The sequence below is a fragment of the Camellia sinensis genome, chromosome 5 (genome assembly GCF_055761805.1).
Source record: "Camellia sinensis isolate YWXY chromosome 5, ASM5576180v1, whole genome shotgun sequence".
NCBI lineage: Eukaryota > Viridiplantae > Streptophyta > Magnoliopsida > Ericales > Theaceae > Camellia > Camellia sinensis.
In genome coordinates, this window is record NC_138965.1 from 21,291,609 (window position 1) to 21,303,747 (window position 12,139).

The window sequence follows — 12,139 nt, forward strand, 5'->3', positions numbered from 1 at the left end:
GAATAGGGAAAGCTGCGACCGTAGTCAGGCAGAAAAGTAGTACCTGCAGTTCAACCAAGAAGAAGTGAAAGATCCCCAGCAGCATGAGGTAAGTCATTGCCAATTGCCCCTGTAAGGTACCTTTACCTCTTAGCTATTACATTGCATTTTAGCCACTACATTACAGTGCATTGCGTGAATCCTCAATTTTCGAACCGGCTTCGCGTAGCGTATAAGTCCAATTATCGAACCGGCTTCGCGTAGCGTATAAGTCCAATTTTCAAACCGGCTTCGCGTAGCGTATAAGTCCAATTATCGAACCAGCTTCGTGTAGTGTATAAGTCCAATTATCAAAGTCTTCCTGTATATCACCTGCATCCTGCTCCTGAACTACACTGGTTTGATTCCTTGCAAAGGGATACGTAGGCAGCCTGCAGGCACAACCATTTATTTATCGGTATTTTGTTTGTTTGTCCAAATCTTCGGCCTTGTCAAAAATGGGTCGTCTCTGGGCCTTGACATTCACTCCCGTCACTTCTTGACTTTCGAGTTCTGTCAAAGAGGGGCAACTGTAGACACCCCATTTTTGACCACCCTTAAGATTTGGGCGTTACTGATGGTTTACTTGGTGGAAAAAGGTGTGCATGGCCAAGGTTTAGTTTCTTCAGCAAGGAGAGAGACAAATCTCAACTTCACACCCCATTTTGGACCAAAACTATTTTGAATGGTTTTTAGACCTTAAAACCCTCTCTTTCAAAACTTTTTTTTGAAATAAAGTTCCTACGATGCTCCGACGCTCGCATTTCGGTAAATATTGTGCTTTTCGGTAAACCAAGCAAGGACAAAGTGGAGATGAATAAAAGAGAGATGAAATCTTTGAAAAATCTTTCAAAACACTTTGTTTAGGGGTTTAGAGTTGAAGAAAAGAGGAGAAGAGAGACGAAACCTAGCTGGGGAAGAAGTTGGGTATGAATCGCTAAGAGAGAGTCAAGTGGTCCTCGCTAAATAAGGCTTATCTACCTATGTACTTGGAGTTAAGCTATGAGTCCACCACCGTTGGAAAGAAGACTTCCGGGGCTTCATTTTTCACTCAAGAATCTCCTAAAGCCGAGTCCGGATGGGGGAGATATGGTTGGTTGAAGTTGGGCATCATCCCGGTTGGACCGAAACTGAGTAACCTTTACCAAAACAAGCATAACTTTTTGCACAGTTGAAATTTTGATGCGAGGTTGGCGCCATTGGAAAGCTAACTTCCGGGGCTTCAATGTGACCACATGGAAAATCAGCAAATCAGGTGGGCGACCAGCTTTTTTTGGTCAAAAGTGGTTCAGCATGAATCTGGAAGGAGAGAAAACATCTGCGCGGCTTCACCGAAACGAGAATAACTTTTTTCACAGTTGGAATTTTAATGCAAGGTTTGCTCTATTGGAAAGATAACTTCTGGGGTTTAAATTTGGATAGAATAATGACCTGAAAAGGGGTTCACATGAATGAGTTATGTCCATTTGAAGTTGGACCTTCAGAGCAGATTGTTTTTCTTGCCACTGGCCATTGGTGGTCGGCCTTGATGGTCGGTCGGCACCTTTGGTGGTCGGCCTTGATGGTCGGTCGGCACCTTTGGTGGTTGGTCTTGGTGGTCGGTTGGCACCTTTGGTGGTCGGCCTTGGTGGTCGGTCGGCACCTTTGGTTGTCGGCCTTGGTGGTCGGTTGGCACGGTCGGTCGGCCATCATTTTTTTTTTTTTTTTTTTTTTGGCTGAAGTTTCTCCAAGAAGCCTGAACCCTTTGTTTTAGCTTCTTAAGGAAGCTTGAACCTTTTGTTTTAGCTTCTTGAGGAAGCTTGAACCTTTTGTTTTAGCTTCTTGAGGAAGCTTGAATCTTTTGCTCTAGCTTCTCCAAAAAGCTTGACCCTTTTGCTTAAGCTTCTTTGAGAAGCTTTGACCCTTTCTGGAGGCTTCTCCAAGAAGCCTTGCCCCTTGGTCATCTATAAAACAAACCCTCCTCTCCATTTGCAAGGGTTAGAAAAACCAGCTGGAGCATTGCATACAAATCCTCCATTTCTCCTCCATCCAAGCTCCAAAACACCCTTGACCTTGCACCATTTGCACTACAACCCTTAGCACAACACCTCCATCACTCATTCCAGCACCTTGGAGGACATTTGGAGAGGTTGAAGGCTCAGAAATTCGGACCAAAAGATGCTGGAAAGTTGGTCTTCAAGGGTGAGTCTCTTTTCCCCTCAAACTTGCGTTTTTTTTTTGCTTCATTTATAAGCCATACTTGAAAGCATTTCTGGGCTCCGACCCAAACTGTAAAGTGCCTTGTTTTGAGCCCCTCTTCAACTTTGTTGAAGGGCTCTTTCCTGTTCGTGGCCATCTTCTGCCCCTTTGTCTTTACTCTCTCTTTTAGAGCTGTTTTTTCATGACATATTAGCCTTATTTGTGAGCTGTTTTGGACCTCGACCTAAACTGAAAAAAATCTTTTTTTGACCTGTTCTTCAAGTTTGTTTAAGGTTCCATTTCTGTTTGGAGTCATCTCCTTCTTTGCATGCCTTATTTCTCCATGCTTTGAGCCATACATGTGAGCATTTGCATTGGCCTTGTTTTGGCCTCTTAGCCACTGAAATCCAGTGGATTTTCAGTGGCTTAGGTGCATTCTTGAAGGCCAAAATCAGAGGGGGGTGACCCCCTCTCTCATTGTCTTGTTTGGTGGTCTTTTGGGACTTCCAAAGAGACCCCTATTTTGTATGCATTGAGGTCACTTTCTAGGCCTCATTCTGAGGGTTTTGAGGTCTGCCTTGGCTCTATCCAAGGCCCTTTTGGCCATATTTTATGTCTACAATGCATGTGTAGAGCAATCACATTCAAGACCTTTCAAAGGGGCCTTTCTTTGCATGATTTCGAGACTGATTTCAGGGCTTTTTCAATGGGTTTTAGGACCCTCATATTCCATTTCCAGAGTTGATTTGGTCTTGCTAAGTGTCCATCTTGTATGTGCTTAAGAATCCCTTGCATAGCCCTCTAAAGGAGCTCATCATTTTTGCATGCATTGGCTGCATATCAGCGGTTATTTGGGCGTATTTTGGCATGTTTTATTCACTGGTTTTTTCTGGTTTGGTGAGATTCCATATGCTTCATATACATGCCATGTAAACCATGTTTGCTAGTCAAAGTTGCATGCTATTTTAGTCCATCTTGCTAGCACTTTTTGGCCATGCTCTAAACTGGAAATGTGCATGTTTTGGGACTGCCTTGGCTCTGTCTTTAGACTTCATGATCAAATAATGCATACTTTGTATAGCTATAAGTCATCGCACATGCCTAGTTTTGAGTTTCGGGGCTCACCTCATGCATTGGGTGCCATATTTCCATGATTTGGGACTATTTTGTATCATATTTCAGTGCTGAAATTTGCATATTTGCATACCATATTCCATGCCTTGCCATGCTTTGGTAGAGTGGCATTAGTGCCTTAGGTTTGGTCCTCGGTTTGCGTGCATGCGTGCACGCATTTCGAGTGTCTCATCTCCATCTAATGGCCTCTTATGTGAGTGTGGATGAGGTCCACTCATGTTGGTGTAAGTCCATTATGCATTGTGTATGCCATTTCATTTCATAGCATTGCGTATGCTAGTTTGTGTGTTAGCGCATTGTGTATGCCATGTTATCTCGTGCATCGTGTATGCCATTTCATAGCATTGTGTATGTTAGGTTGTGTCTTAGTTGCATTTCATGCATATCATGCATATTGCATCGTGCTTGGGATAGGAGTTAGCCCAAGCACGAGAAACGAGGTATGTTTCGTACTCCGAGTGACGGAACGTATCTCAATTCCTGGTCGCTGACACTCCGGATTATCCATGATGGAGTCTAGGCCCTGTTGTGTTTTCATATGCATTCATTCTATATTGAATTGCACAATTCGACTCCTCGGCCATTATGCATCGATATGCGTGATTGGTGGCACGAGGATCGAGACATGCATACATTTGTGAAAATACATTGCCATGCCCTTTTCCTGCTCTCTGTTGCAGCAAATCAAGAATCAGTAGTTTTTCAAAAGCCTTGCACAGCATTCCGGCATCAATCGCAAACAGAGGCTAATTGGGACATCGTAGTGGATTTCCGTGCCAAGCAACCCGAGCATGCATCATTCATCATCCGGAGCGGAGTTGAGGCAGTCCCTAGCTTGCATGCTAGTTTACAGCTTTCTTAGTTAAATTTGTAATTTAATTAGGATTTTGTAATTATTTGGGCTGTAACATTTATTCGGGACTGTATTATTCTTTCGGACCCTCTGCGCGAGGGCAACAACTGTAATAAGTGTGCGTGTGTGTGATGTATGTCTTCCAACCCCACGTCTTTCTCCCTTTTATTTACCCGCTTATGATGGTTAGATTAGGGCATGTTTCAATTAGCATACAGTATGATAGCATGTTTGCATTCATTCATCTGTCTTGCATGCACCGGGCTCGGTGCATCATACTAATTGCATTTGTATTTCAATTCCGAGTTGAATACTTGTTAGTTGTAGCATTTCACATGCCATCTTTAGAATAGCCGAGCCTATCTTAGTTGCATTTTGCATGTGTTGCATTAGGCATTTCTGTATAGTTAGGATTATGCATGGATTTCTAACATAGCTTCTGTTTCGGCTTGGAGTACTCGGTAAGTTTTTATGCTTTAGCATCCTTGCATGCGTGTGAGTGACTGCCATGAATAGCATGCTTACCATGAGGCTATATGCTTATGTGATATAACTGCCTGAATGCCTGTGGGTGAAGGTTGGGTTATTTGAATTGGAACAATTCATCAAATGTGTGTTTTAAGCCCACTGGATAGTGGCAAAATCATGTTTTCTAAGCCCAACCGAGGGTGGCAAATCCACATCTTAGCCTACTTGCGGGTAGCACCATCAAACCATTTTCAAACAAACAAACATGAAATGTTTTGTTCCAATTCAGGCGATCCAGTCTATACTTGTATGCTGTGCATATCACATAGTAATCTAGGCTAATAACCGGAATAAGAATGCACAATCTTTTCAAAAATAGATATCATGGTTAGTAGAGGTCGATCTTTGATCGGGCGAGCGGGGGTGCTCACGAAGCGACCTTCCCCAATCGTACCCAAGTTCCCGAGCCGAGGCAACTTTGGTGATGACGGACACGTGGCCTTAGGCAAACGAGTCAGGGTTTCCTAAATTCCCCCAAAATAAAACATTTAGGTGGCGACTCTGTATCTGGCAAAGCAGTCCATGTTTGGCACTTCTTTCAAGATCTATTTTCTCAAAACGATTTGCCGGATTTGGACTCTTTGGTTCAGATTTAGAACCGTGACAATTTGAGAGTCCGAACTGTAGTGAACCCCAAATGAACAGAACGGGACTCGTTCCTCCCGGGGCGTTCGGGGACGTCTACAGCTATATATCAGTATGACAATAAGATATGAAACTTTGCACAACAAACTATACAAAGCTTTATGAGTTCCAAGAATAGAAGAGATGTTCGGTGAAAACAGACCTAGATGGCAGTGAAAAAGGTTTTTGGGTTTTGCTCTAACTTGTACGGCGAACTTCACCACCTTGTCTTGTGCTATCGTACTAATGCTTAAAGGGACAGTACTCTGACTTGACAGCTGGACATCAGAAAGTGATGCAGAACCGGTTTGTGAAAAGATCAAACCAACTGAACTACTTGAAGTGTTTCCAGAAGAAGGCATTCTACTTGAATGGGGGTTAGACCCTGAAATAAAAACGTTGGAGCCATAGTAGCAAGAGAAGGCCCAACCATGTAAGGAGCAACCGACATGTCTGTAAGAGATGAAGCTGATGGACTATATCTTACTGTTCCCATTGGATGATCAAATTTGCAAGTGCGCCCGAACTTGCAGTATCCATTTTGCAGATAGAAAGCACAAGGTTGCACCCCCTGTTCATTGAAGGAAAAATCAGATGGAACAATTTTAAAAAAAAAATACATTAGTTAACAAAAGAGAGAGAAAAAGAAATATAAAAAGCATGAATACATAATGAAATGAAATACAATCACAACATGCCTTTTTCATTTAAAAGAAAATCCACCACTAGCACCAAGATGTCAAGAACTGGAGATATTAAATAGAATAACCCTTTTAAACCTAGGGACTAGAAGTCCATGAATCTAATCAGAGACCACTGCAAAATATGCAAGCAATCAAATTTCTGCATAGAACCCAAAAACAGCTCAACAGCTCATGGAATGGTTGTAAATATCTATGAACCAAACCAAAAGTTAATGAATAAGAACAAGAGCCAACCATTTAATAATCATTTGTTAATACATACCCCATAGAGGCAGATCGTCTGAACAATATTCAGCATGCCGGAAACCAAGAAGAAGAAGATCAGAATAGGGCAACATAAGTGAAGAATACAGCTCCAACAAATATATAAGATATTATTGATAGTCATCTCAATACAATTGCATATTGATAGTATTACACCAAAAGCCCAAACTGTATATAAAATAGCCCACATATATATATATATATATAGAGAGAGAGAGAGAGAGCAAACCATTTGGGATTGAGGAACAAAGGGGAGCATTTACATCGATCTCAGTAACAATGCTAGCATCTTCGTGTCCAAATGAATTTGCAAAACCCAGAAGAAAAAAACATGAGGAGACAGAAATAGGATGAGAAATCAAGGGGAAAAAAGAAGGAAAGGCATGGAAGAGGGAAGAGCTTACATAAGAGAGACAAGTCTGAACGAGCAAAAATCAAGCAGCAGGAGAGGAGAGAGAAGTTTGGGACTGGTTCTCTTGTTAGTAGCAGAGTTTCCACAGACTAAAGCAAGGGTAGTCTGTGATTCATCCTCATTTTCATCAACAACATCTACTCCCTAGTTACAGGGATGATGATATCTCTGATAGTGCACCATCTTCTTCTACAACAGTGCAGAAACAGAGAGAGAGAAAGAGAATAGAACAAATGGGGTTTTGGTTCTTTGATACAATTTTAAGAAAAATCAAAGGGAAAATTGATGTATTAGAACATAGGAGATTAAATTAACACTAAGAAACAAATTACAAGAACTAGAGTATATATCAAACTTGCGTAGGAACTGAGTATATATCAAACTAGAGTATATATCAAAATTACAAATTACAACACCAGACACAACACCCAACTCTCGCTCAAGCGAAGGAACTGAAACAAAGAGCTCGCACAAGCGACAAAAGCCTCGCTCGAGCGAAGAAGCAAAATTCTGGACAGCAACTATTGGTTTAAACTCACAACCAACCTGTAACAAACCTGCCCAATACATCCTGAAACTCAAACATATGGAATTAAAGGATGACAACAAGATATATACAACAACCAACTCCACGGAACCTAAGTCCGGATACAACAACCAAAGGAGGAAGAACCGGGATCGCTATACTAACTATTGGGAGGTACATGTTCAAGTGCCAGTCAAACCTAATGACAGCTTGATCCGATCATATGGACTTGTCAAAACAACTAGACAAGCTATTGGAGCTCATGTTGCTTGGTCTGCTCTAGTTGTGGTATATTTCTTTCGTAAATACTAATTTCATTAACAAATTTATATTAACTTAATATAGTTTCAATTACCTTTATATTTTTGTCTTTTGGATGCAGATTTCGCAAGTTAAGGATGTTAGCCGGGAATATTTCTACAAGTGAGGTTGAGAATTTGGAAACTGAATTTGTTTTGATAGTGTCTCTCTGGAAGATGGATATCATTATGGCTTTTCAGAACTTATGGTTGGAATAATTTTATTTTAGTTTTTTTTTTTTTTTGTTAGTGTGGTAGAATATTTTATAATTTTGATTATGATTTTTATTGCAATATAAATAAATTTATATTTTTAGGAAAAAAATGATTGTGGTTTGAATTTTTTTTTTTTTGGTTTTGATGTGATGATCCTATTGTGGTAATATTTGTTTATTATTATGAAAATATTACAGAATGAATGAATGTCGAATTAATATAGGATATAACAATTAATATTCAATTGTTTATAAAATTGATTCAATTTTTACAGGTACACATGCTTTGTTGTGGTTTCTAAAAGTGTCAATGAAAAGAACATATAAGTGGCATTTTGTAGTAGTGGTAGTAGCTTTGCAAAGTGTCACTAGAATAAACTCCAATGGCACTTATATCCATTTAATGGCACATATGAATTGGATTTAGTGGCATTTATGAAATTGTTAAAAATATCAATTGTGGCATAATAAGCGCCATTAAAAATCCATATAGTGACATTTTTTTGCTTCAAAGTCTTCTTTAATGACACTTGATAACGTCACGAATAGTATCTACCATGACATTAAAGTGTCACTGAAAGTCTTTAACACTGATGGTGTAATGGCACTTACAAGTGTTACTGAAGTGCCATTAAGGCTTTTTTTAGTGGCGCTTAATAGTGTCACAAATAGTGTCTATCATAATATCAAAGTGTCATTGAAATTTTTTAGCCATGATGATGTATTGGCACTTGCAAGTGTCACTAAGGTGCCACTAGTATCTACCATGGCACAGGTATAAATGACACTTCTTTAAATGCCACAAGACTAAAAAATGTTATTAGAATAATAGTTTTGTGGCACTTTTAAATGTCATTAAACTGAAAAAATGATGTAGTGGATAGCCATGGAGGGTACAGGGCAACCAAAGAGTGAGGATAGGCGAGAATGGATGAATACTGGCTAATTTTTTTCGGCTTGCTTTGGGAATATAGTCAAAAGTAGTTTTTTGGGCTTTTTTAGATCACATCTTCTCTCTACTATTTTGCATATTTTTTCAAAAAAAGTCAAAAAAGTCAAAAAAAAAAAAAAAAAAAAAAAAAAAAAACAGGACCAAAAAATTAACTTTTAAGTTACTTCCCAAAACAAGCCTTTGTTTATATGACCGTTATAATGTTGGTAACATTCATACTGCATTTTAAACAGATCAAATTGAATGTGGCATATATGTCGTTTCTTGTTGCGGTCATCACATTGGTTTTTTTTTTTTAATTTTTGTTTCTAAGCGCTCATCCATTGCTACAAAAATTCAGAAACTCATAATTCATCATCATGGTCGTCATCCTAAGCCTTTTTTTGGCATGAATTAAAATGGAGCTTTTTCGCTAAAATAGCCACAAAAAGACAAAATAGGCTTTTTAGTCCAATAAAACAAAATGTCATATCTAAACCATAATCATTTCATTTTTTTCTCACAAAAGTTAAAAAAGTTAAAAAACCTATCTCAAACAAGACTTTTGTTGATGTAATGTGCTTGTTTAATTTTGTATCCAAACAATCACTTATGTTTAGTTAACTCTATTATGTTCGGGTTGAGTTTTGTTAATTAGAGTTAATTTATGTGGAGGAAATTTGACCAGATGTTTTATTAGTACTTGGGTTGATATAATTTTATATAAAAAAGCTTGTAAGGGAAGCTAGAAAGGCAATAGAAAATCTACTCAAGGGGCTGTTCAATTGTGACCCATTTTCTCCTATGTTTTGCTCATCTTCTACTCTAATTTCTGCAGGAAAAAAATCAGATCTGATTTTGTGTGTTTTAGATTGATTTCTTTGTAGTTTAAACACACACTTGCTTCTGAAACACCCAACATAAAGTGGTATCAGAGCCTAGTTCGAAGTAAAAGCTTGGATTTGAAAAATAGGGCTAAAAATAGAAGGTGTGTGAAGAAGAAACACCACAAGAAAACACATTTTTGGCGACCAGTTTGGGCTACCAAAACAAATTTAGTCACCAAAAGTGTGGGAATTGGCTACCAAAATTAATTTTGGTCGGCAAAAGTCAACTTTTTAGCTACTAATTTTTCTTAGTAGGGGAATGTTGATTATTGGCGACTAAAATAAATTTAGTAGCTAAAAATACTACAATTGGCCACTAAAAAAATTTTTAGTAGCTAAACATATCTCCATTAGCGACTAATTTTACTTTTAGTAGCTGTAGAGGCACCTTTAGCTACTAAATTGTTTGGTAGCCGAAGGAAAATAAAAAAATTTATTTTTGATCTTTGGCGACCAAACTCTTTTCAGCAACAAAATTCATTTTAGTCGCTGTAGACCTACTTTTGCCTACTAAATTGTTTGGTAGCCGAAGGGAAATAAAAAAATTTATTTTTGATCTTTGGCGACCAACTATTCAGCCACAAAATTCATTTTAGTCGTTGTAGACCTATTTTTGCCTACTAAATTGTTTGGTAGCCGAAGGGAAATCAAAAATTTTATTTTTGATCTTTGGCGACCAAAATTTTGGGCGCCAAAAATTATTAAAAAAAATAGTTATTTTATTTTTATTTTTATGAAAAGGTTGTCAAATCTTAACAACAATGACATTTTATCCACTTGAAATTTGACTTTTTTTAACAAAAATGAGAAAAATAAAATTGAAAGAAACTTCTTTTTTAAAAATAAAAATAAAAATGAAAATGAAACATGCTTATTAATTAAATAAAAATGAATTCCCATTAGTAGTAGGTATATGAATAAAACAATCAGATTTATTGAATTAAGTGGTAAAAGCCAGTTGGCTTTATTAGGCTATACTAGAATCCAAATGGTTTATCATCTTCTAAAATTAATTTAAGGTTTACTTTAATATAATAAACTAGTTACAACTGCATAATAAATTAATTAAATCCACTTGACACATGATTTCTTCATCTGTCTTTATTTATGACAAAATATACATATTACATGTTCTAAATTTCTAAATCAAATTGATTAGTGCCTAGTTAGTCCTGCAGGAGTCCCCAAAAAAAATTAAGTATATTTTACAATATCTATATAATAAGATAGAACGGTTTTTGAAAATATGTTAGAGACAATTGTCCTACTAAGACATTTCAATGACTATGATTCGTTTGTCTATTTAAATAGATGGCTGAGATGACCCCCTTAAATATATATCAATCCCCTTCCAGCACCACTGTTACATATCTGTTCTGTTTGGGAAGTTCAACCTAATGAAGTAATGATGGTTGGGGATAACCTTAAAGATGATGTGAGTTCTGCTCTATTTCTCTCTCCATCATTTGCACCATATTTGTTAAGAACATTTCTGATTCATTTTGAGGTGCTGTTTTTGTATATATATATTTTTTTAATTTCACATTCTTTTATCAAATTTGTTTGAATCAAAACATGCTTTTGTGTAAATTAAAGCTCCTTTACTTGGTCTTCGCAGGTTGCTTGTGGGAAACGAGCGGGAGCATTTACATGCTTGCTTGACGAAACAGGGAGGTATGATTCTCCCGAATACACAGATGTGGAATTTAAGCCAGATTACAACGTTTCTTATCTTGCCCATGTTCATTCACTACTGGAAGCAAATTTTGACCTGACACCATGATCCACAATTTCCTTGACAATAAAAATTTGCATTGTTAAATTGAGTAGCATTGAGATTCTCATACCATTTATTAGTTGGTGGATACACCTATTTTTGATCCTGTGAAGAATTCATAGGAGAAGCTTTGTTGTATGTCTATATGTAATACTTTTGACCCATTTTATAATGTGATTTCTTTCTCCCTTTGGTGCAATGCAATGCATATTTTAAAATTACAATGAAGTTTATATGTTTATTTTTGACTAAATGATGAAATAATGTGGCTACGATTATTTTGATTCTTTTTATGTTTGATTTATGAGTTATACATAGGGATTTACAAAATGAACAATTTAGATCACTTGAGTGAGACTTGAGGTGAGGCTTATAGCAAGACTGCATGCCTGATCCACTTTTATAGACTAGAGGCAATCCTGATGATAATTGACCTTAATTTTGATGATGACAGTTTGAATTAAAGAAGATAATAAGTCAATTTTCTTTAATCTCAAATATTCTTATATTTGAAGTCACTCCGTCTGTTGCACCACCACATAACTTAGGCACAATGCAGTGTACTGATTACATAAAATATTCAAAATCTGTAAAATTAGTGTCTCCCTTCATCGCTAGAAAGAGTTCATGCAGCATTTCATAAATCCTCTCAGAACAAGGGTGGATTATATCAGCAACATAACAGCTGTGAGTTTCGCTATTAATATATCTCTGCAAATGTGTGTGTATATGTATGAGGAATTTGGGGATCCTGGAGAAGAGAAAAAAGCAGAAAAATGAAAATCATGT